This window comes from Manis javanica, chromosome 7 (genome assembly GCF_040802235.1).
Source record: "Manis javanica isolate MJ-LG chromosome 7, MJ_LKY, whole genome shotgun sequence".
NCBI lineage: Eukaryota > Metazoa > Chordata > Mammalia > Pholidota > Manidae > Manis > Manis javanica.
In genome coordinates this window covers 116395921-116420563 of record NC_133162.1, presented here as the reverse complement: position 1 = coordinate 116420563, position 24643 = coordinate 116395921, and the positions used below count along the sequence as shown (strand labels likewise).

The following is a 24643-nucleotide window of genomic DNA, read 5'->3' as shown; positions in this document are numbered from 1 at the left end:
GGGAGGCTTGTTTATATTTTTAGAAAATGAATGTCATTTGGATTCAAGGTGGTGCGGTGGATATAAAAAGAGAAGTCTTCAGGTGAAAGCATTCACTCAGAAAGACATGTCCTATTTCTGTTCAAAGCACTTCAGGTGATATTACCTGTCAAAATGATAAAGGTATTTATTGCCTTCTAAAGACACAAATTTGAGTAAACCCAAATTGTTTCTTCAAGTACTCATATTACAGTTGTAATGTTGTCAGGAATATTAAATTGACCCAGGGCTATATTTTCACAGGGGAGTTGTTATTTGAGCCTCTAAAATGTGCATTTTTATTCTTGACTAAAGAACATTCTAGAAGGAGTTAACACTTTTTATTTTCAAAATGTTATATAAGCATTATCCTACTCTCATATTGTCTGTATAGGCTGTCTTGATATTCTTGTGAGTAGCATCAAATTTATAGGTGAAGGACCTCAGGGGGTTCAGTGATTTTTTTTTAAAGGCAAGAAGATATAATTTCAGATTGCCTATCAGTGCTACATTTAACCTACTCCCCAGCAGTTGATTTTGTCTTTTTGCATGCAAAACACCTGCCCATTTGCCTCAGAGACTTTTCAGGGGCCTCACCTCTTCGGGCAGGCTCATGACCTGATTTCAAATAAACACACTGCTATCACTGGTTGGAGAAGGCTATTTATTCAATAGTTGGCACTCCATTTACTATGAAATCATTTAAAATTTAGCCTCTTCATATGCCAGGTGAGAAATTTTGCATTATTAATATATTTAAGAACCATTTGCAGAGGACTTCAGGCATATTTGTAAGAAAAGTCAGCTTGTGAAATGGAAATTGTCATACATTTCAATAGCAGTTATAAAAAATGCTTAAAATACATCCTAGGAGAAATAGAGAAGAGAGTAGGGTATACGATGGCCAGAGTTCTAATGAGTCCCATGAAAAGATACTGTGCTTTGAGTTGTGTTAGATTTGTCAGGAAATGGAGCAAAGAATGAAAAACTATGGCCAACATTTATTTAGAATATACAATATTCTGGGCACTTTACAAACTATTTCATATAAGTTGATGATATCATTTGCTCTCTACAACTCTTTGATATTTGGATTATTTTTAGGGTATGGTAACTGAGACTCAAGTTATGCAACAATAAGGTTAGGCTTTGCAATAGGACACACTTTGATTTGAACCTGTTAACAAATAGACAAATGGAGTCACTTGTGCTAAGCCCACATCACCAAATCAAGACTTAATACCTAACTTAATTACAGTTTCAACCTTCTTCATGATTGGAGTCCTAAACTAATCAATGTAGAATTACCTGGTCTACAGCAGTGAGGTAATCTGCCCGATGCCCCCCTGCCATTCCCCAAAGGAAGGTGCTTTACCTGAAACAATCCACTCTTTGCTAGCAACTTGCTTGCTTAGCCCCTCTGTGCCCATGAAAGTCTTTCATTTTGTACAGTTTTTCAGAGTTCTTTTCTGTCTGTTAGATGGGATGCTGCCTGATTCATGAACTGTTGAATAAAGCCAGTAAGATCTTTAAAATTTACTCAGTTGAGTTTTGTTTTTTAACAAACCCTAGTTCAATGCTTCTATCCTATAGACAACACTGCCTCTAGATTCGGCAGGCAGGAAGGGAAAGAAAGAGGGCAAATTCCTTCCTGGGAGGAGCAGTAAAAGATGAATATCCTAAGTCTATTAACTGTAAGCCCGTTTTTTCTGCTAGTTCCCAAGCAAAATGTTAGGTATTAAAGAATGAGTTAGAATTAAATAAAATTAAAAGCTTGTCCCAGGGCTGATAACTGGAAGAGTGTGATTTGTGAATGTGGCTGGGTATGACTGGGTATGGGCAGTATCTTTAAATTCACATGTACCCATAAATTATATGCTCTACTCATGTAGGTGATGACACTGTTTCCTGGGCATCAGGACAGGACTTTTGTGTCTAGAAGACTTCATTTATAGCTCTCTTGATCACAGTTTAGATGGGGACCCATCAGCTCTTGACACTTCAAGCAATGAAGATTTGGTTTCTCTTTCTGGCTTCCAACCCATGGAGAAATCTTTGTAGATGTTTGTTTCTATCTTTCAGATGTTTCTGTCTTGGTACCTCAACCTGCCACAAAATTCAGCTTCGGCCTATACTGTCCTGACTGCAGTCAGTTCTCAGTCGCTGGAGTGATGCCTTTCCTCATCAGTTCTCTGCCTGGCAGTGCTTGGCTTTGCCCCTGTTCTGTGTACCTGCTGGCTGACCATGTATCACCTCCCACTCAGTTTGGCTTCACTACTTCCGCTTTCCACTCTAAAGGCCTCAGGAGTGGTTGGGTTTTTTTCCATGAACAGCTCCTTGCTGCCCCCTTCTGGCTCAAATTGTAATTAACCCTTTGGTTTGCAGACCAAGAGAGTCAAACCTGGGCATTAGAGAACCATGTCAATCCCATATTCTTGCTACTTAGAGGGAAGGGAAGATAATGCCCACATTTCTCTCCTACAACTCTCTCCAATTTGTTTTTGCTTATTTATTTATTTATTTTTTACTATTTTTTCACTAATTATTTTTCTGGGAGTTATCAAATCACTAAAACTAGTTATATGTGCTTTCATCTTAGATTCAAAACAAGAGAAGCCTTTTTTCATTTTTTTAATACAAAATCTGTTTTCCTTACTGATATAGTATACATGCTCAATATTGAAAACTTGGAAAACCTTAAAAGGCATAGAGACAGAAAACATCATCTGTAATTTAACTGTGACAGATAGTAACCATTAACATTATCATGTTATCTGTACATGTTATTTATATGGTTTGTATGCATAGTACCATTGCCTGCTTGTCCTCTTAACAACATGTCATTAGCTATTTTGGTCTTTTTTAAATACTGACAGCCTCCATTGGAAGTGATCGTACAATTTTGTTGGGGTCTCAAATCATCATAAGATTATAAGCATCTGCAATGCAGATCTTGGATGTCTGAACAGAAGCTTCTTCTGTATTCCCCCCACACTGTAGAATGCTAAGCTCTTTAAGTGTGACACCCAATAAATGTGGTTGACTGGCTGTTCTGAGTTCATGATGTGTTTTCCAAAATGGCAATAAAAATGGTAATGAAATGTTAAGTTATTCTCAGCTACTAAATTCCTAGTACCAGGGACATCATAAATTGTCTTTTTGATGATCAAAACTATTTGACCATAAATTTCAACTAAGTCTCAATAACCTCTGAATATCTCTCCAGCACCTTTTATCCCATATGTTCCCAGAGTATCTGCATCATGATGAGATTAGCTGACAATTTATTAGAACACATGATAAAACTACAGTATATGTTAAGTCAGTTTGAGAAGTAACCAAATTTAGAATAATTATTCTACTATAAAGGGTATTTGGGGGAGTATTTCACCCCAAATACCCTTACTGTCAATAATTCATCTGGCCATCTTGTCTCCTCTCTAGCCATAGTGAAGTCAATTCAAGTACACACTTTTCTGTGAGCTAAAAAGCAGTGAATAGGCTCAAAATCAAAGCTTCATGCCAAAAGAGTGCTCAAAATCACCTGCCCTGACCCTACACAAATTTTTGCTAATGCCTCTAAGCTAGAGGCATCTGTTGAGGTTAGTGGTCTTAGGTCAAAGAATATTGCAAGCCTGTAGGAACATGTGTGGACAGGATCTGTTTTTAGCTACTGCAAGGGTCAACCTTGACATAGGAGGGATCATTCTACTTCCGTTCTCTTAATGGTTAGAAACAAGCAAAAAAATGTTACAAAATCAAATCTGATTGGAAAAAACATTTAACTTACATGAACTTGTTCATACTTAAAGAAAGTAATAAAAAGAGTAGGGAATGTGAACATCCTTTTTTTTTCAATTAATAAACTTCATATTTTTAGAGCAGTTTTATTTAGAATCATAGCAAAAATGAGCAGAAAATACAGAAAGTTCCTATATACCCTCTGTTCTAACATACATACAGCCTCCCCCATTATTAACATCCCACACCAGTGTGGTCCATGTGTTACAATAGATGAACCTACATTGACACATCACTATCACCCAAAGTCTATATTTATTTCATGGTTCACTTTAGGGATTGTATATTGCATGAGTTTAGATTCATAATGATATGTACCCAGCATAATAGTATTGTACAGAAGAGTTTCATTTCCTAAAAATCCTCTGTGCTCTGCCTATTCATCCTTCCCCCAACCCTCATCAAACACTAATTCTCTTACTGAATCTATGGTTTTTCCTTTTCCAGAATATTAGAATCATACTATATGTAGCCTTTTCAGATTGGCTTCTTTCATTTAAGAATATGCAATTTCCTCTGTGTCTTTTCACTGTTTGATACCTCATTTCTTTTTTAGTGCTGAATAATATTCCATCGTCTGGATGTACCACAGTTTATCCATTCATCTACTGAGGGACATCTTGGTGGCTTCCAAGTTCTGGCAACTAGGAACAAAGCTGCTACAAGTATCCATGTGCAGGGTTTTGTGTGGCACATAAATTTTCAGCTCCTTTGGGCAAATCTAGGAGTGTGTCTACTGCATTGTGTGGTAGAAGTATGTTCAGTTTTGTTTTCCAGAATGGCTATAGCATTTTGCATTCCCACCAGCAATAAATGAAAGTTCCTGTTGTTCCACATCCTCCTCAGAATTTGGTATTGTCAGCATTTTGGATTTTGGCCATTCTAATAGGTATATAGTGGTACCTCATTGCTAATTTGCAATTCCTTAATGACATAGGTTGTTGGAATGTCTTTTCATGTGCTTACTTGCCATCAGCCTATCTTCTTTGGTCTTTTGTCCACTTTTTAATTGGGTTGTTTATTTTCTTATTGTTTATTTTTAAGAGTTCTTTTTATATTTTGAATAATGATTCTTTATGAGATGTGTTCTTTGCAATATTTTCTCCCAGCCTGTAGCTTGTCTTCTCATTCTCTTGAAGAACATGCTTTTGAAAATTACTTTCTTTTCATGTTTTGCTCTGTGGCTGACCAATACAGAGAGTTCTCCTTAAAATATTTAGAAAACAATTGTTTAATCAGAGAAATTGAACAAATTATATTTGCCTGACTATTATTGGTTCTAATTCAGGAAACTTAAAATGTACTATGATCTATGGATGCTCAACATCTAGCTCTTCCTTCTCTAAATGTTAAGTGGATGTGACCTTGTAAGAAAAATATAGCAAAGAGACTTCTTAACATTATGTCTAATGCTCCTAAATACATTGCTTTTCTGGCATATTATTTCCTGTTCAGGAATATTTCTGTCCAAGGAGATCTTGGGCAATTTTTTTTTTAATATCAGACAAGATTACCATGACCAAGCTATAGAAACGGAAATTAAAGATGACAAATATGCTATTACATTTCCATTCTCTACCTAACATTCTCCAACATTTTACAGACATTGGTGGAGAAGAGTTTGTGATATTCTCCTCAGGGCAAAACAATAAAAAAAGAAATGTTTACTATCTGTATTCTGGTACCATACCAAATATTCTCAAAAAAGAAATAGCTTTGCAAATTCCTTTAAAAATGCTATTTGTGCTATTTCCTTTTTTGTTCTCTCTCTTCCACCCTTAGATAGTTTCTGAATGTAGCTAAAATTTATATTCAGTGTTTGAATACCATGTAATCTGTTTATTCTCTACTTGGTCATGATAGAGAATGAGGAGGATGATAAGGTCAGAATTTTATGAAACCTCTATGTGAAATTTAATTATAATGATTCAGTGCACTGGGCAGTTAGGTAATCCCCCCTACATACTTTGATTATATAGGTATATTTATAATTTCAGCATTGTTCAGACAACAGTTTTAGATGAAATCAATCAGGTGGTAAATCAGAGTTAAATTATTCCAGTAAATACACACCCATATACATACACATACACACACACACAAAAGAACTTTTGATTACTCTGTGTTCTATCATGTACAGAAGCACAGTCTCTCAATGGTCCTCCTCTTCTCCTGAATACCTCTGCCCTTTGAAATGTAAATGTAGACACTAAGAACTTCATGATAAAAGACCTCAGAGAGAAACAAGACCTCTCTGAGCAAATGCAGGGCTCGGTAAGAGAGTTGTCCGTATTTCCATTTCATCTGTTATGTGATAAACACAACAATCTTCACTCTCTGAATAGGAAGAGACATTGTAGCAGTTAACAGGCCAATAATGGAAGTGGACTTGATGCTTCTAAGGAATGTATTAAATAGGTTAAGAACCCTTCAGGATTATAATAATTCGAGAAGAGCTGCTCTCACTAACTGCTTTATTTAAGGACATGTTAGAACTAGTAGCCAAGCTCTTCAACCTGTCAACAGACAATTAAATGTGCTACAAATCACCTCTGCTCTACAACTAGTGTCTTTAGTGTGTCTAAATTAGGTGAAGTCACAGTTAATAGCCTGATAAGCCATGATGTCATTGGCTATTTGGGCTACATTTCTCCCTATTAAATATGGCTGCACAGGAGAATAATTTTGGACAGCTGGCTCCGATGTTGCTATGTTTTACAGATCTGGCTAACATGGAAGCTGCCTCTCTATTGAACTTGGTATCTCTGCCCTGGAATACATTCTCAGAAATCATTAATAAGGTAATTAAAAAATATATATTTCTACCATTTCCATGAACTCGGATTACAGAACTTATAGTAATTGCTGTTAGTGATATGCAATATACACGGGGCCTATTAAGGGGAGTTTAACGGACCTCTTTTCTGCAATCCTTGCACCTAAAATGTTGTAAAGGAAAAGGGTGCTAATAATGGCAAACCTCAGCCCTGCTATCACCTTACCATTGATGATGTTTATAAGAATAGTCAGAAACAATGGTGTGTTCTCATTTACACTGACTCCTCCGAGGCCTGTGATAGAGTTGCCACCTTCAGGCAGTTGGCACTTTCTAATTAGGGTTCCCTTAAAATTAACTTGGAGAGCAAGCTACTACTCTTACCATGGGTCAATTACCAAGACTCCTCATGTGCCAGCCTTGCACGCTTCCAGAAGGCAAGCAGAAAATCATCTTCCTGGAATATTCACAGTCACTTAGGTCTGAGGCATCACCTTTCGCATAGGGCTGTTCTAAGGAAGCAGCATCTGGCTCTGGTCTTGTGCTTCCTGCTTGAATGTGGCCAAGAAGCAGGATTACCCCCTCATTGAGAACTCTGTATAAGGATCTAATTCAGGCTCCCTGACAGACCTGAGACTAAATCTAGGACTAGATTGGATTTTTCATCACACAGCTGCATAGCCAGACATTTTTTCACAACCTCTGCAGGTAGGTGGACATTTTCTCCCTCCCTCCCTCCCTTCCTCCTTTCTTCCCCCTTTCCTTCCTCCTTCCTTCCATTACATTTATTTATATGTAGCTCTTTTCTGGGCAAGAAGCCTGACTTGACTTTTGGTTTGTTTATAATGTACTGCCTCCCTGTCTTCTGTTTGGAAGAGAGCATTTCATCCAGAGATGATTAAACAGTCTGTGGGTCCTTTAGATTTCAACACAGAGAGATAGTTGAAGTCTTAAGAAAGCAAGTTCAGTTACGACCACTGTAAAAACAGACTTACCAGTAAATTTTATTTACCCAAGAAGAGGCAGGATTCTCTCTTTAGCTGAAGCTTGAATTTTTCAATCCGTGGGGGTCGTGAACATAAGGAGGAAGGAAGAGTGAAGGATGTTCCTTTCCAGTCGGTGAGTAGTCACTTGGAGAGACGCAAGTGGAAGAGCCAGCTGAGAGACAATCTCATCCAGTTTTGAAATCCATAAACAAATAAGTCGAATTATTTTCATGTCCTAGACATCTTTAGCAGTGCCAGAGTAGTATTATACCTAAGGAGAAATGTTGCCTTTTTGAGTTGTCAGTTTCCAAGTTTCCCTTCCAAATAAAAATTTTTTATAGATGAGAGACAGTATAGTATAGTGATTATGAACATAGACTTGGAAGCCAGGTTACCTAGGCTCAGATTTTGGCTCTGTATTTTGACCTCCTTAACCTATCTCTGATTCAGTTTCCTAATATGTATCATGGAGTGAAAAACACCATCTACCTCACAAGGTTGTTATGGGGATTAAAGAGCAAGTATTTGTGAAAGAATTAAAGTAGTGTCTGCCATATAGTAAGCAACTTAAAAGTGTTTTCTGAGTAAATGAAATGCTCAACCCTCTCCAAAAAGATGGAAATCTTAACAGTAAGAAAAGGAATGGCAGGGAAAGTAGCTTATGTAGCACTATTTCAATGCAAGATGATATTGCTTATGACTTTTTCCATGAAAAGAGTTTAGATAATACATTTGGTGGATGGCCTATAAATTTTATTGAGTGATTGAGCACTCTGCTCAGTATTTGGTCCACATCACTATTTTTCATATAGATTCTGTTTTACTAAACCTTTTCATTAAATTTGAACAAAATTATGACCAGAGTGGTTCCCAAGATCTTTCACCATAGAGTCTTGCTATAGGAAGCACTTAGGCAGAGGCATTAAATTATCATTTATTGATAAGAGGCTAAACTGGGTGAATTAATTTTTTATTTATACATTAACCTTTAATAGTCATTTAACTTCGGAAATAGTCATAGACATATGGTCTTTCAATATCTTCCAGTTAAGATGTTCTAAAATCAATCTTTTCATTTCCAGAAATAAATCCAATATGATCACGTCATTTCCCTGATTAGACGTAGTTAGTGTCTCTCCATCATCCACATAAGACCCAATACAAGGGCCTTAGTCAGCATACACAGCCTTTCCTGATCAGCCCTAACCTTTTTGCCTAATCTCTTATCATTTCTTTCCTTTCTCCTCACTTTAGCTCTAGAAATGCAAAACTTACCAGGGGTTTATTTATACCTGTCACCTTTGCCAGTGACGAAAGCTGTTCTCTGTGCCTGTAATATCCCTTCTGACTCCTCACAGTCCATTTTCTACCTCTTGTTAGCCCAGTCAGATCTGACTCAGCTTTTAAATTTAAGCTCCGTTTAACCTAATTTCTGGGGCTACACAGCTCTCTCTTCCTTGTTGTTGCTGTGATAAAAATGTGAGTGAGGCTCTATTCCAACCGCCCTGAGTATATTAACTCATTTCGTCTTCATAATAAATTTGTAAAGCAAATGTTTCCCCATTTTGCAGACTAGGAAACTGAGTCACCAAATTGTTAGATAAGTTTCCCAAGGTCATACTACTGGTTGATTACAGAGCCAGCTTTTGAAGTGCACTGATGCAATGAAGCTTGCATACTTCTATATTTTTCCACATACCAGATTTTCTTAAGTATTTACATATATATGACTGTGTTCTAGTAAACACCTTTGTGACCTGCTAAGATCCTCAACATCATAGAGGCTCAATAAATGTTTGTGAGCTGTTGTTCAATCATATAAATGTATGCAAATTAGCGAGTACAATTACTGAATCAGAAGAAACTTGCATAATTTCTCACATTTCCATTGCTTTTTCCCATTTTCTATGTTTTCGGACTACTAAAAAAACCACGGTGATGACCTTGCCCACTACTCTTTTCAATATGCATGAGCCTTTGCAAGTGAACTACAGACTAGGCCCCCTCTTGTCTCTTGATATCACTAACCATTCACTGGTTAGCCATCTTGTCATTCTGATGTAATAGTACCAAGCCCTGAGGGTACATATGATTATAACACATTTCTTCAATCTCCAAGGTACCACTGGCTCTATTTTTAAAGCTTCTAGTCTTTAAGGGGCGAGAATTAAAGTAAGGATGAAACCTAGAATTTTTAGAAACACTCTAAAAAATTTTAATATTATAGCACCAAGATGTTCTGGCTTTGAAATAATAGTACATTTTTCATTTTCCAGTAGATAAGGGCAGTCATGTATATCATAACAGTAAACATCAGCACATTGTGGGGGATGACCTGATTTCCTAGCTTCAGTCTCAGTTTCTACATTTCTATACTCTGTCTTTCTACAGATCTGGTTGGCTTGTTTTCAGGCACTTAATAGTTTACTCTGTGGTCCTTTGTAGGAATTCCATAAGCCCTTACCTTACTACCACTGTCTTCATCAGTACTTCATAGCACTTCAGCTGGGAACACACAGAAAACATGACAACATTGTTGCCATATTAAAAACATTGGTAGCCATCTCCAAATCCACACACACACACAAAAAAAAATCAGTCAACTCACATTAAACATAGATCAAACAGATTGCTTACTGGCAGACAGCCATTTATATTTATCTGTATTTTTAGGCTTAAGTTTATGCTGTATATTTTCACGTGATTGTTTTGGTTCCAAGGAGACACAACTCTGGGGCAGGTGGATAAATTAGGCATAGTCGAATTTCCATTTGTTTCAAATACTCCTAGTCTGTTTATAAGAGCAAGAGAAAAATCACATGGGAATTAATCTAGGTTTTTAAAATTAGAATGGTGGGTTCCTTTCTTCCTTACTGAATTTGACAGTTCACGTACATGCCTTTGTGGGTGCAGAATGTATTGCTAGAATGACCTTGTGTCCTTATCAGTCTGGAGTTTGATCTCCATTCCTTCCCCCCTTTTTGCTTCTGTAGAAATGTTTCCTATATAATTTCCTATTGCATCAATGCAGTTTGTTTCTTTTCTAGGTTCTGTTGAATCTCACAGGTCTTGCTCTGAATATTTAAAATTTCATGCTCCTTGCAAAACAATATTTCTCTCATAATTATTATTCCCTCTTCCCCAGGAATAAAATACAAAAAGAAAAGGGGGAAGGGGGGAGGTCTCTAACAGGCAAATGTAAATCCATAAAACAGGACTATGAGCTTTAAAAAACATGCTACTTTTGCTTATGATTTCTGTCAGCTGAATCAACCTACAAATTTTATGTAAATGATAAACAGTAGGAAACAGAATAAGGTAGCCAGTATAGTATGAATACAAAGAAAGTAAATCATATTGTTTGTTTTGTCACATTTTCTGCAATGTGTTGCTTAGCATGGTAGCATTTTTTGCAAATTTTTGAGGCAGCACACAAGTATGATAATATCAATTTCCAGCCCTGTCAGAGAGAATTCCAATTGATAAGCTTGGTTTCTATCTGTATGTTAGAAACCAGGTTTATGAACACAGTAATGTCTCTCTGCTCCCTTCCAAACTTACTTCCTCCCAAAACCAAGCAGTGGTGTTTTCCTATTATAAACTTAAGAACAGAAGTTCCTATCTCCCTATCACATCCCTGCTCCTCAATATGGTGATTTTGTTGATTTGTCTCTGCAGTCACTTGAGTGAATTGCTTATTTCTCCCTTCTCCTACTATGCCAGGATTCTCTCTCTGCCTCTGAGACTTTTGATGAGCTACAAGTCAAAGAAGACACTCATGAAGAACTTGCCCATTCATTCTACTAAAAATATCTTAAGAAACATTTTACTGTGGTTATGGCAACATTCATCAACTTGATACCTTATTTTCATTTGTAAGGGTCTACTTGTGTTCATATAGTGTCTGATGCCAAATTTATATTTATTTATCTCTTTAGGTAAACATTATACCTTTAACTTCTAAAAAATTATGTAGTTCCTACAATTCTACAAAATGAAGATTTGTTGCTTACTCACCTCTTAGCCCACATGTTGGGAAAGTAAGAGAATAATAAAGGTATCTTAAACTCCCTCATTCTTAATACTTTTGTTTTCTTCAAAGTAGGGTAAAGATTTAAGCAGAGAATAACTTGCTAAAGAAGAGGATGTGGTGAGACATGCTTTCTGATGCCAAATACCCTTCTCTCTTTGCTCAGTGTTTAGGGCTTCCAGAGAGAGGCCTAAGGGCCATAAATATGTCAAGTTCATTGGGTATTTCTTGGCAGTTTTGCCTAAGGATAGCCCTTGCTCTACCTATACTAATTGTCTTTCCCTAGGGACACAATTTGAATCAACATTCCTCACTTATAAAACACTCCAAGAAGTTATGTGTCCACTTAATCTTTTTACACATCAAAATATGTGAAGTTTTAATCTGCACAGCTCCAAAGTCTAGAGCCTTTCTCCGTTTATGGGAATTTCATATCAGGTGGGTGTTTCTAGCTTGATATGTTGAACATGCTTAATTGATTGTAAATACCTTAATGCAAATGAGAAAATCTAGAAATGAAGAGATGCAGAATCTTCATATAAAATCATCATGGTGACTCATCAACAGAAAATGTGGGCAAATGTTCGGACAGGTTATGTTCTAGAAATCTTGATTCCAAGGCTTTGGGTAAGACTCTAAGACATATTCATTGATTTTGATGACTTATTTAGAAATAGGTTTAATGGATTTTGGAAGGATTACCAGAATGGAAAAGGAATATCGGGCCTCTTTACTTATTTGAAGGAAATTGTTAATCAGGCTCAGAAGCTGTACTAACAAAGAAAATCATAAGTTAAACAGTCAGGGAAAGAAACAATGTAAAGTATTTTACTAACAAAGTAGCATGAAGAAATAAGAGGCTGCATATAGGAAAACCCTGTGTGGATGGAAAGACAACTTGGGGAAATTAAATGAATAACAAATAGAGGAAGGAATGAAGAAAAAAGACAAAAATATGGTATTAAGAAAGGCTAGGCACAAAAAGAAGCTGCATTGGTAGATAGACTGAAAAATGAAGGCAAGATAGAGAAATTTCCTAATTAAAAAAAAATCATAAAAGAAAGAAAGAAAGTACTCAGTCACACACTGTGTTTAGTCAGTATCTTCAACTCAGTCTCAACCCAAATGTATTATAGTAAAGGTCTGAGCAATTAGAAGCAATTGAGGCTTATATGCCATCCTGAGCTAAGGAATGGGTTGGGGCATGGGGCTTCAAAGGGCACAAGGGCGATTCACAGAACAGAAAGAAGAGCAGATGTTTGATAATTAGCTGTTTGCCCTGGCATACAGATGAGTCACTCAGATAAAAGGTAACCCTGGTAATAGCTCTCTCTGTGAGCCAGGACCCCTATCTCAATTCTTTTAGGTAGTTAAGGGAGAGGTAAAAATTTTTCTTGAGTTTGCTGTCTCTTGATTGGCTTCAACTCAAAATAATCCACATGCCAAAGTAAACTATATTTTTAATTCTTTTGTCAAGTCTTCAGGTTATAGTTACAGTTTTCTGATGTGCTACGAAGAGACATTTCTGGATCCCTAAAGTGATTCCAAAGGCCTTGCTCAGCAGGCAACACAGATCCAGGACGGAGAACTATGCAAAAAGAGGGCCAAATGTGACTGTTCTGCATTCAGTTTTAAGTCTCTGCTTGCAGATGTGTCCATGAAGGATTCAGTTACTTCTTGGGATAGACAGGTGTGCTATGCAAGTGGAATGCACTTTCATAGTTCCAGGTAACTTTTGTTTACTTGCCCTGTGATACGATCTTAGGCACGTCTTTGCTCTCCTTGTTATCTGGGTTGCTCATTTGAGTGGTTACTTGTTCTCTATTCACTCATTCAACAAATATTTTTGAAGCATGTTGGCCAATTCAAGCTAGTCTATGTTAGTAAACTATTTGAGTGGTGTGTGTCTTATCACTCCAAATGAGAACTTCTTTGGAGCATAGATGAGCTTATATTTGTTTATATTCCTTCACTCTCCCAGATCAGTTCTTGGCATTTCAACTGAATAAATGCAGGTATTAGAATAACTCATTTCCATAATAACTAGTGTCAAAGACTGGAATTGTGAATAAGACCAGGTATATGAAAGCTTTCATTCCCAGGGTGGTAATGGCGATATACTAACAGTCACCACATCAGTGTCACAGTTGAAAGAGAAGGCTTATTTTGCAAAGAAGAGTCCCGGACACAAAGGGAAGCCCTGAAGTCTTCCCTTTATTCTTAAAACTATAATCCAGGGAAGAAGTTGAAACTGGTAAATAAAGAACTCAGTCAAGTGTCAGGTTTCAGGAACATGAGTTCACTCACAGGCCAATTGTAAAACTTCTTTGCTCATCTTCTTTGGTTGCTCTTTTTAGTACATTGCTTGTATTTGACTTTATGTGGCAAATTTTACCCAAATACAGTCAGGTGTTCTAGTGAAGAACCTCAGATGACCCGAAGCACCTATCTGAGTTCTTCACAGGTAGATTAGAGAAGTAGTTAGTGGTACCATGTCAGGCTCAAAAGAGATGGGATGGTAGAAGAAGGAAGTGCTGGTGAAGCAGAATCTACTGACATTGAGGGCCAGCCCTGCATTTCTGCATATGAGCCTGCTACTTAAAAACACCACAGACTCTTGGTTTGGGAGAATCTCTCAAAGATGTGTGTTTTCCATTTTAAGACTTGAGTTCCTACCAACAAGGAGATACATGGTCCTGACTATTATTGCAACATATTTTTGCAACATAGCAGTGGTATGGGATTGAAAGTTTTGATTAAATGAACCCCATGTCAACCCTGCCACCTCCTGCAATACTACCATTTTGACTGCATTTGACTTTCATCATGAAAGCAGCTCTTGCTGGTGATTCTGGATGGAGAAGCCATGGAAGAGAAAGTGCTTCCAATTGTTTTAATGTTGAGGCTTCTTACTTTTCAAGAGTCAGTTATCCACATGCCCCCTCAGTATGGGAAAATTACTTAACTCCTCCAAGATACTCTGAAAGATTTTTTACACTACAGTCTGCCTCTCCTAGCAGCTCTCCTTAGAGAGATTTTGGTATTGCTTTTCCTCTCTTAAAGGATAAGCTCTTTCTCCTCCATCAGGTATTTGCTAGACATCACCAATTGATTTCTCTCCTAACCTGTATAACTTTGTGGTCCATGGTACATACCTTTATCTCTGTAATGCCTTTTTCTACAGCTCAAATTTTAAAATACATACAACTAGATGAAATTAGGTTAAAAAATATTCTTGGAACAACCTAAGTAAGGAAAAATTTATAAACTTTTAAAAGGGCATTCAAGAAGATTTGTAATAAAGACAAAGAATTTAGTCTTGGTGGTGACAAGGAAGTGTATAGATTGTTTTCATACACAAGCAATCTCTAATTTTGTTTGTACTCCAGAACTGCTTGCTTGAAATTTGGGAAGTATTCTCTCATAAAAGCAGTGTGTTGACTGGCGATTAGGGTGTCAGGCTAACCCACAAAAGCTTATGTAATTCATGTAGAGGAACTGCAGTATACATTGTCAGATCCCCTAGGAATAGGTATCAGGTAGCCTTGACAGTTAGATGGGAGAAGAATGTCTTTTTCCATTTGCTAGAGTTGGCCCTAAGCAAAAATGTGAAACCTATGAGATTTTCCCTGGGCATCCTTCTAACAACCCTCTCTGTTCTCTCTTCCTCCACTCAGTGCCACCCTGGCAGTCCTGCTACACCCTCAGCCTGTCCCAAGGCACTCACATTCAGGCATCTCACCTACCCTTTCCACCCTATTTTAAAGGATCTGTCTTCCTGGGTCCCTTGACTTTCAGTTTTAGTGTATTTCCTCTCTGATAGGTGTTTGTTGGGAGAGGCCTTTGAGAAGATGGGACTGCCAGTTGACCTGTGAACTGGACCCGGGCAATCAGAAGCTCCTCACCCCTTCCCCTGTCCTTGGAATGTGGTTTCTGTTTGCCTTCCCCACTCCCAGAGGCTGCCCCAAGGACACAGCCTCAAGAGAGGGACATGGTATTGAGACCATCTGTACTGTGTATGTGACTGAACCCCATTGAGTATATAAACTTTTGAGATTCTGGCAGGCAAGTGTAGAAATCTGCTCATCCTGTGGCTGCCCAAGATGAGCCTCATATGTGCATTCTCTTGCTTATCAAACCAGTCACTTACCAATCTGGAGTGGCCTACCTCTTTCTCCAGTCTCTCCCTACCCTTTGCCTATGGGAACCAGTTTCTGATTACACCTGGTCAGCTCCCAAGGAGCTTGTGAACCAGCAGTGCTTAGAAGAACTCAGTCAGAACCAACTAAATCACACCACAGTGTGGAAAACCACAATTTATCTGCAAGCATTTTTTTAAAAAGAGACTTGTTGTCCCAGATATGTAAATTCAGATAAACTGCTGCAATTATAACGATTAGAGGAGGTGATGGTTTGTGGGAAAGTGGGCAGCATCATAGAAAAGCTGTTCAACTTGCAATTCCCACCAGGTAATTGATCACATCCATATCTATGTTTATAGATAGGAATATATAACACACCCTGGCTTTTGATTTGAATTTGTGTTGCAGATTCATATGCCCTTGGTTAAGACTCTGACACCTCAAGACCACATGTAATTTATCATCAAAAGCATTTTGTGTCAGGGTAATCAACACTACCTACTGAAACTAAGAGGTCCCATATCTCAGTGGATTTACCGAGTGAAAGTTTCTGTTCTATTCCTGTGGAAGCTGGGTGGCTCTTCTCTAGCAGGAGAGTCAGGTGTCTCCATCATCTCAGTCAATTCCAGCTGCTAACAAAAGAACAGCGAAGACCGAGCTGGATGCTCCAGAGGCAGACTGGACATACGACACACACAGCTTCTCTGCCCACTCTTGTGATGGCCACATTCCATCCCGTGGTCCAATCCAACCGCAAGGGCACCTGGAAATACAGAGGCGGAGTACATGGACGGGTGAACGTCCATCTCTGTCACACCCTTCCCAGTGGGTATATGTTCTTAGATTAAGCTGTGCATCTTTTTTCATGTTTTTTTTCCTACCTGTAACCAAAACTTATTTGAACCTCCAAACTTCTTTCCTCTCAATCATGATTAAGTGACACCTGTGTTTGTGTGGTGTCTGTGTGTGTGTGTATGTTTTAGCCTGGCTACACCTTATGTGTAACTTATGGCAATAAAATGATCGGGAAGGTAGTGGAGGGGGCTAGTGGGGTAATGTGGAAAATGTGAAGAAATGAGCATAATAGGCAGAAGCAGAAAAGGCATGGAAATATTCTTTGTATATCGTGATTCCTAAATCAGCCATTTTCTCTCTGATCCTCATCTGTTGGCTTTAATAGCAGCTGCTGAAAACATTCTTTTTGTTTTGGCTGGTTATTTCTTCACATAATTGTTCAGATACAAACAGTAAATCTAGAGACACAGCGTCTGAGATGACTATCTCGAACTCTTTACATTTTCGGATGATTACAATGAAAACTCCAAATATGTGGGTAATTGTGTATATAGAGCAAGTATATCATTGAAATTATGGAGAAGGAAGTCATTCCACTTGACTTCATGTGTGTGCTGAGGGTGGACTTCCTGGGGATCGCTATGAATGTAAGTTACTTGTGAAATGGAAAGTGAATAGTATCTGATACATTAATAGGTTTGCACAATAGGTTCTGTTCGGTTTTGCAAATTAGGAAATACTCAGATTCCTGCCTGGGTGGACATTCCTCTGCACTGTCTAATATGTTCTCACTATGGAATGACCTATGAGTGTTCTATGAATGTGAAGGCTGCAATTCCTCAATTTATTTAAAACTTCTAACTTTCCTTTTAAAGCTCAAACATTTCATTCCTTTTCATTGCAATTTCCATTGTTTACTTTTGACTTTTCAACCATATTCCTCATCCAAGCAAAAACAGCTGCATGCAACAAAGAAGGTATACACAGCAGAACTGATACTGGAACACAGAGCAATTGACCTGGCTTGAAAAGAGAGAGAGTTACATGTGCTTGCAGAAACATGAGCATGGAGTTTCCTTCTGTAGCTGAAAGGGAAATTTGTCAGAATCCAGACAAAATCCAATGACAGATATTAAAACTCACCTTATGTAACAAAAGTTTACTTCACTACCAACAATATGTAGACATTAAATTTGCAAAGAAAGAATTCTTATTATATACTACAGTATGTTATACTTCAGAATTTTTAGGATACTTTAATCTACTTCATTGGTTCTTCAAAAAAACCTTCTGAGTAGGTCGACATGAATTATTATGCCCATTTCATAATTAAAGCAAATGAAACCCAAGGGCTTAGGCATCTTGCTGGGCTCACATTCTCCTCAAGTGCTTGAGTCATAAATGAAGCCCACTTCCCACACTTAGCTTAACTTTCCTCGTGCGAAACAACCTGCAGTTTCCTTACCATCATACTATAAGACTCAACTGCTAGGAAGGCTTGTTTATTGGTTTTTTTCCAGGGAGGGCCTTTCTCTTGATTTGCATTCCCTTTTCCTGGAAGAAAGGAAGATTGATATCCACTCCTCTTTGGTGAGCACATGGAGCGATCACACAGGATAGTTACAAAGCATCCTATCATCCTTGACTCATGCCTCATACCCAACCTTCAGCAAATCCCATGGCTCTGTAGCCAAAGTATGTGCTAAATTCAGCCACTTCTCAGCCCTTCTGCCACTACCATGTCTAGCGCGCACTCCTGCAGTAGTCTCCTAACTGCTTTCTCTGCTTGCTTTCTCACGGAGCCTCACCACCAAATCTCATCTGCCCCAGCAGGCCATCCCCTCACCTGCCCAAAAGGCTCCCGATCAGCCTCATAATAAAATCTTCCACCATGTCCTACAAGATATGCCCCTGGGAACCTTTTATACTACATTTCCCATTACTCTTCCCTTAGCTTACCTGCTTTAGTCCCATTTGCCTCCTCCCATCCCTTTAATTTGACAAGCATTCCCTGCAAGGATTTACCACCATGTGGGACTCTTTCCTTGCAAATGTGTACCCGGCTGCCTTCCAGCCTTTGGTCAGGTCCTATTATGAAGACCTCCCTGCAGAGAGGCCTTGGAGACCATCCTATTTAGTTAAGCTGCACCCAGCACGTGGCATCACTTTTATCCCTTATCACTACTTATTACATTGGAAACATTGTTATTCATCATTTACTGTCTTCTCTGCGGCAGTGTGAGCTCCGTGAGGGTAAGGACTTTGTTTAATTTGTCATGATATTTGTAGTGCCTAGAGTAAGTATCTGGCATATAATAAATAGGTGTCTAATAAATATTTACTCAGTGTGTAGATTTGTTTCAGAAATGAATGGGTCATGGGGTAAGGCCACTTGAGTCTTAGTATGGCTTGGCTATTTCTTAGCTAGATGACAATCAAACCTATTATTTAACTTCTCTTAGCCTCAGTTTTCACATCTATAGAATGGCAGTTATAATAGTCTCTGCCTCATAACTACTTTGCTGTGAACATTGGGAACATTCACATACATTGCTTAACAGGTGTCTGCTATCAATGCATAAAATGCAATTTTGTTATACTCAGTGGAACTGTGCCCACCCATTTTAAACATGCAGTCAATGGAACAAGTGACTCAGCTCTTGATTTAAGCTGTACAGAATCTTGGATCTCCATATTTAGAGATTGCACAATGCCTTTCAATAGAAAATGTGACCAAAACATGTTCGGGTTTTGTAGGCTGCCTTTGTTTTCACTGTCCCTGTCACTAATGTGCCTTTTCTCTCAGCAATCTGACTGGAGGCTGTTGAATCCTTCATTTCACATGATTCTATACCTGAAGCCAAGGCCTTGTGTTAGATTTGGGGGAAGTGGTTTTTTGAAAGTAGGTTTATGCGCATTTGCTTGAGCGGAGGGCTGAGCCTGGGCATGAAGCCAGACATGCTGGGAACAATGGTCCAGTTTGCTTTCTTAAGCTCTCACCTTTATGGGCTTAGAAAAGCCCAGGATCACCTCAAACTTTTGGCCTGGCCTTGTACTGCCCTCTGGATGCTCAGCCTGGTGGTCCTGCTGACTCACTCTGAGGCCAAGGCCGGAAGGCTCTGACTGTTCCCTGCCCAGACTTCCCCTCTGATGGAAGCACTTCTGGCAAGGTGCTCCCAGTACTGAACAGGCCGCAGCTGCTCGCAGGGTGACGCTGCAAGTACCAGCTTCCTGGGCCAAGGGAGTGACGGTGTGGGGGGAGCCCCAGGAATATCATCCCAGCAGTGTCTGTGGGAGACATCTCAGAGAGGGCCTGAGATTGAGGGGTTTATAATCCACATCGAAGATTAAGATATACCTTTTAAAAGAAAATATGCAGGTCAGAGTAAAAAATTAGAAGATTCATATGAATGATGTGATAGAAAGTGCTCAGGAGACCCAAGGTGAGGGGATTCCTGAAAGTTCTGAGACACAGAAGGTCCTGTTTGATCTATTCCCACTCGAAAACAGTGTTTTCTACAATCGTGGGGATGACGATATGGACAATACCTGTCAAGACCCTAGAGTTCTCGACAAGTCGAATCCCTGAGAGGCTTGTACAACACGGATTCCTGGATCCCACCCTCACAGCTTCTTATTTAATAGATCTGCAGTCAGACCCAGACACCACTGTTGCCAAGGTCTTCTTTCTCCTCTTCCTTCTCTCCTCTCCTCCTTCTGCTACTTACACCTCTTAATACATTTTATTGACATACAATTAATATAATTAACATACACAAATATAAATGAAATACACACATCTTGGGATACAGTTAATGGGTTTTAATAACTGTGTCCATCCATATAATTACTTCCCCAAAACAAGATGTAAAATATTTTCATCACCACAGGTAGTTCCTTTGTGCCCTTTCTAGAAAATTCCATTTCCCCTAACCTCTCGTCATCCCCAATTTCTGATTTCTAGCCACAGATTACCTCAGTCTGTTTTCTCGAATTTTATATAAGCAGAATTTTAGAGTATGTATAGTTTTGTGTCTGGCTTCTTTGGTTCAACAAAATGTTTATTAGAGAAGAGTCAGTAATTTCGTGTGTATCAGTAGTTTCTTTTAAAAATTACATGTGTATTACCCTGTTTTCTTGAATAAAACACTACTTGTGATTTTTGCTTTGAAGGACATTTAGATTACTATCATATTTTGACTATTATGAATAAGTCTGCTACAAACATAAATTCCTTTTTTGTGAACAAGAGTTTTGTTTCTCTTAGGTAAATACCTAGGAGAGAAATTTCTGGCTCATAGGATAGATGTATGCTTAAATTTATAAGAAACCACTAAATACCTCTCAAGAATGGGTACATCATTTTTGACTCTCAACAGTAAAGGGGGAGAGTTCCAGTTGCCCCATATCCTCACCAACATAGAGTGTCAGAGAGCTTAATTCATTTGTCCAAAGATGCCATATTGAAGCCAAAATCTAAATTCTGGTTTTCTGACTCTTGAGCTATTCTGTTAACCACTGTATTCTTTGCCTTCTTCTATTGTGTACTAACTTTGTTTCACTGCCCATTGCTGAATGTAATGATTCCTTAATGCAGTGGTCCTCCAACATTTTTCTCTCAGGTCTACTTTATACTCTTAAAAATTATCAAGGACTTCAAAGAGCTTCTGTTATATGAATAACGTCCATTGCCTTTTATTGTGTTATAAATTCAGACTGAGAAACTTTCAAATATTTATCAATTTGTTTAAAAATTAACAGTAACAAATCTAGTTCAGGTTAACATAAAACATTTTAATGGAAAGTATTTCCCAAGAAAACAATTAGTGAGGTGAAGGGTTTTGTCTTACTTTTTTTTTTTTTTTCAGATCTCTTTAATACCTGGCTTAATAGAAGATCTGTGTATTCTCCTAGCAGCTTCTCATTCAATCTATTGAGGTATGTTCTTTATGTTGAAGTACAGTGTATGAAGGAAATCTGGCACACATGTATACCTGGTTGGAAAAAGGAGGATTATTTTAATAGCCTTTTCAGATGATTATGGCTATTCTTTGATACTACATCAAACCCCAAATAATGGTGGTTTCTAAAATATTAAATGCAGTTTAAATTTGTTGCAATGTGGAATCTGAAACCGTAGTTCATGTTGATGAGTTTTTTTGTACTCAGTTTTGGTGAATATTTTATTCATTCATGATTGTGTAACAACATGCATTGGCAGTTTGGAAAATATCAGTTCATTGACTTATACCAGATTCTGTTGGACATGAAAATGCACTGCTGAGATCTCATACTGCAGGGAATATAATTAACTAACAGCATCTGCTGCTGCCCTTCTGGATCCACCACCACATTTGTATGAAGGTGATGCTTCCCAGAGCTGATCCCAGCCAAGGAATGAGCATAGCAGAAGCACTGATGCAGTCCCATCCCTGTGAGACGCAGACCTCCTTAAAGTGATAACTTTGGCTCCAGAATCTGCCATTGGCTCAGCAGAAATATTCCTGAAACTGCACTGCAGTCTGAAGCTCTTTCTTGCTTCCCTCCTGCACAGGCATCAGACCTACATTATGGTCTGAAGGCTTCCTATGCCTTCTCAGGCTCTCTTCCTTTACCCTTCAGAGGTATTTCTATCAGTAACTCTCGTGAATGTCTAATCTCATTTTAGCATCTTCTTTTCAGGGGACTAGAAGTAATACACAGATCTCCAAGTGTTGACACAAGTTACCGTAGAATATCGAAACTCAACATTTGTAAATATCACCACTCTTCTCATCAGGAAAGTCTTTAAATATTGCGAAGCTGTTAAGAGCAAAGTAGAAGATACAAGTTTTCCAAAATTCTAATTTATACTTGAAAACTTGAATTTTGTCATTTGCAATGTATTGTGTTTCCCTTGAATTAGCAGGCTTACTCTATTCGATTATGTGAAAATTTCTGCCAAATTTCCAAATCTGAATAACCATGGTTTACCTGTTAGTGGTTCTTTTTAGGAAAAACAGAAAACAAAAAAAACCCCCAGCTAGCTCAGTTTGTAATTCAAGACAAACAAACCAGGGCATATCCTTGAGAAAAACCACTGGGCTGCAGAATACAGCAGGGCTTTTAATCCATCCATGCCATTTCATCACACGGAGTATTAGAAAGACATGTCTTGAAGGTCAAGACTTAATAAATTAATATTTTTTTGCTATGTGCCCAAAGACATTCCCAAGTGGAACTTGCACTCTATTTCCTGGAAGTGTGCAGCTGTGAAAACTAAAAGGACTACCAATATTACTTTTTTGTTGCCATGACTTGATTTGTGCTCTGAACCCAGTCATTTTACCCATCATTTTCACTCTGTCAGTGCAGAGGTCAACAGTGAGAGGCAACTGACTTCTTAGTATTAATATAAACATAGTTTTGACCTCACAGACCCTTTGAAAGGTCTATAGAACTATCAGGTGTTCACAGACAATACTTTGAGAACCATTTAATGATGCATCAAACATTTATCAAGCACCCAGTAAGTATAGCACATCTTTCTAGGCTCTGAGGATACAAAGGTGGACAATGTCAAGTACCTGTCCTCAAACAGCTCTGTTTTTTTTTTTAATTTTTTATTTGGATATAATTAATGTATATCACTTGAACAACATTATGGTTACTAGACTCTCCCCATTATCAAGTCCCCCCAACATATCCCATTACAGTCCCTGTCCACCAGTGTAGTAAGATGCTGTAGAATCATTACTTGTCTTCCCTGTATATATTGCCTTTCCCATGTCCCCCCCTCTACATTATGTGTGCTAATCATTATGCCCATTTTCCCTCTTATTCCTCCCTACTCACCCACCCTCCCCAGTCCCTTTCTCCTTGGTAACTGTTAGTACATTCTTGGGTTCTGTGAGTCTGCTGCTGTTTTGTTCCTTCAGTTTTTTCTTTTTCTTTGCTCTTATACTCCACAGATAAGTGAAATCATTTGATTCTTGTCTTTCTCTGTCTGGCTTATTTCACTGACCATAATACCCTCTAGCTCCATCCATGTTGTTGCAAATGGTAGGATTTGTTTTCTTCTTATGGCTGAATAATATTACATCATGTATATGTACCACATCTTCTTTATCCATTCATCTACTGATGGACACTTAGGTTGCTTCCATTTCTTGGCTATTGTAAATAATGCTGTGATAAATATAGGAGTGCGTATGTCTTTTACAAACTGGGCTACTGCTTTCTTAGGGTAAATTCTTAGGAGTGGAATTCCTGGGTCAAATGGTATTTCCACTACTACTAAATTAATTTTTAGTTTTTTGAGGAACCTCCATACTGCTTTCCACAATGGTTGAACTAGTTTACATTCCCACCAGCAGTGTAGGAGGGTTCTCCTTTCTCCACATCCTCGCCAACATTTGTTGTTGTTTGTTCTTTGGATGTTGGCCATCCTAACTGGTGTGAGGTGATATCTCATTATGGTTTTAATTTGCATTTCTGTGATGGTTAGCGATGTGGAGTATCTTTTCATGTGTCTGTTGGCCATCTGAATTTCTTCTTTGGAGAAGTGTCTGTTCAGATCCTCTGCCCATTTTTTAATTGGCATACTTGCTTTTTGTTTGTTGAGGTGTGTGAACTCTTTATATAATTTGGTTGTCAACCCCTTATCAGATATGTCATTTATGAATATATTCTCACATACTGTAGGATGTCTTTTTGTTCTACTGATGGTGTCCTTTGCTGTACAGCAGCTTTTTAGTTTGATGTAATCCTCTTGTACATTTTTGCTTTTGTTTCCCTTGCCTGGGGAGATATGTCCATAAAGAATTTGCTCATGTTTATGTCCAAGAGATTTTTGCCTATATTTTTTTCTTAGAGTTTTATGGTTTCATGACTTACATTCAGGTCTTTGATCCATTTTGAGTTTACTTTTAGGTACAGGGTTAGACAGTAATGCAGTTTCATTCTCTTACATGTAGCTGTCCAGTATTCCCAACACCAGCTGTTGAAGAAGGTGTCATTTCCCCATTGTATATCCATGGCTCCTTTATCATATAGTAATTGACCATATATGCTTGAGTTAATATCTGGACTCTCTATCCTGTTCCACTGGTCTGTG

The 24643-nt window shown here is 38.2% G+C and overlaps 1 long non-coding RNA gene across 1 annotated transcript in view; it reads left to right on the top strand.

Annotated features, from left to right (window-relative positions):
• Positions 1 to 24643, top strand: part of LOC140850614 (uncharacterized) — a 56597-nt gene that overhangs the window by 22327 nt on the left and 9627 nt on the right. The window contains exon 4 of the long non-coding RNA XR_012133561.1: positions 21417 to 21486. This is a non-coding gene — a long non-coding RNA (uncharacterized lncRNA). The remainder of the gene's footprint in view (positions 1 to 21416; positions 21487 to 24643) is intronic.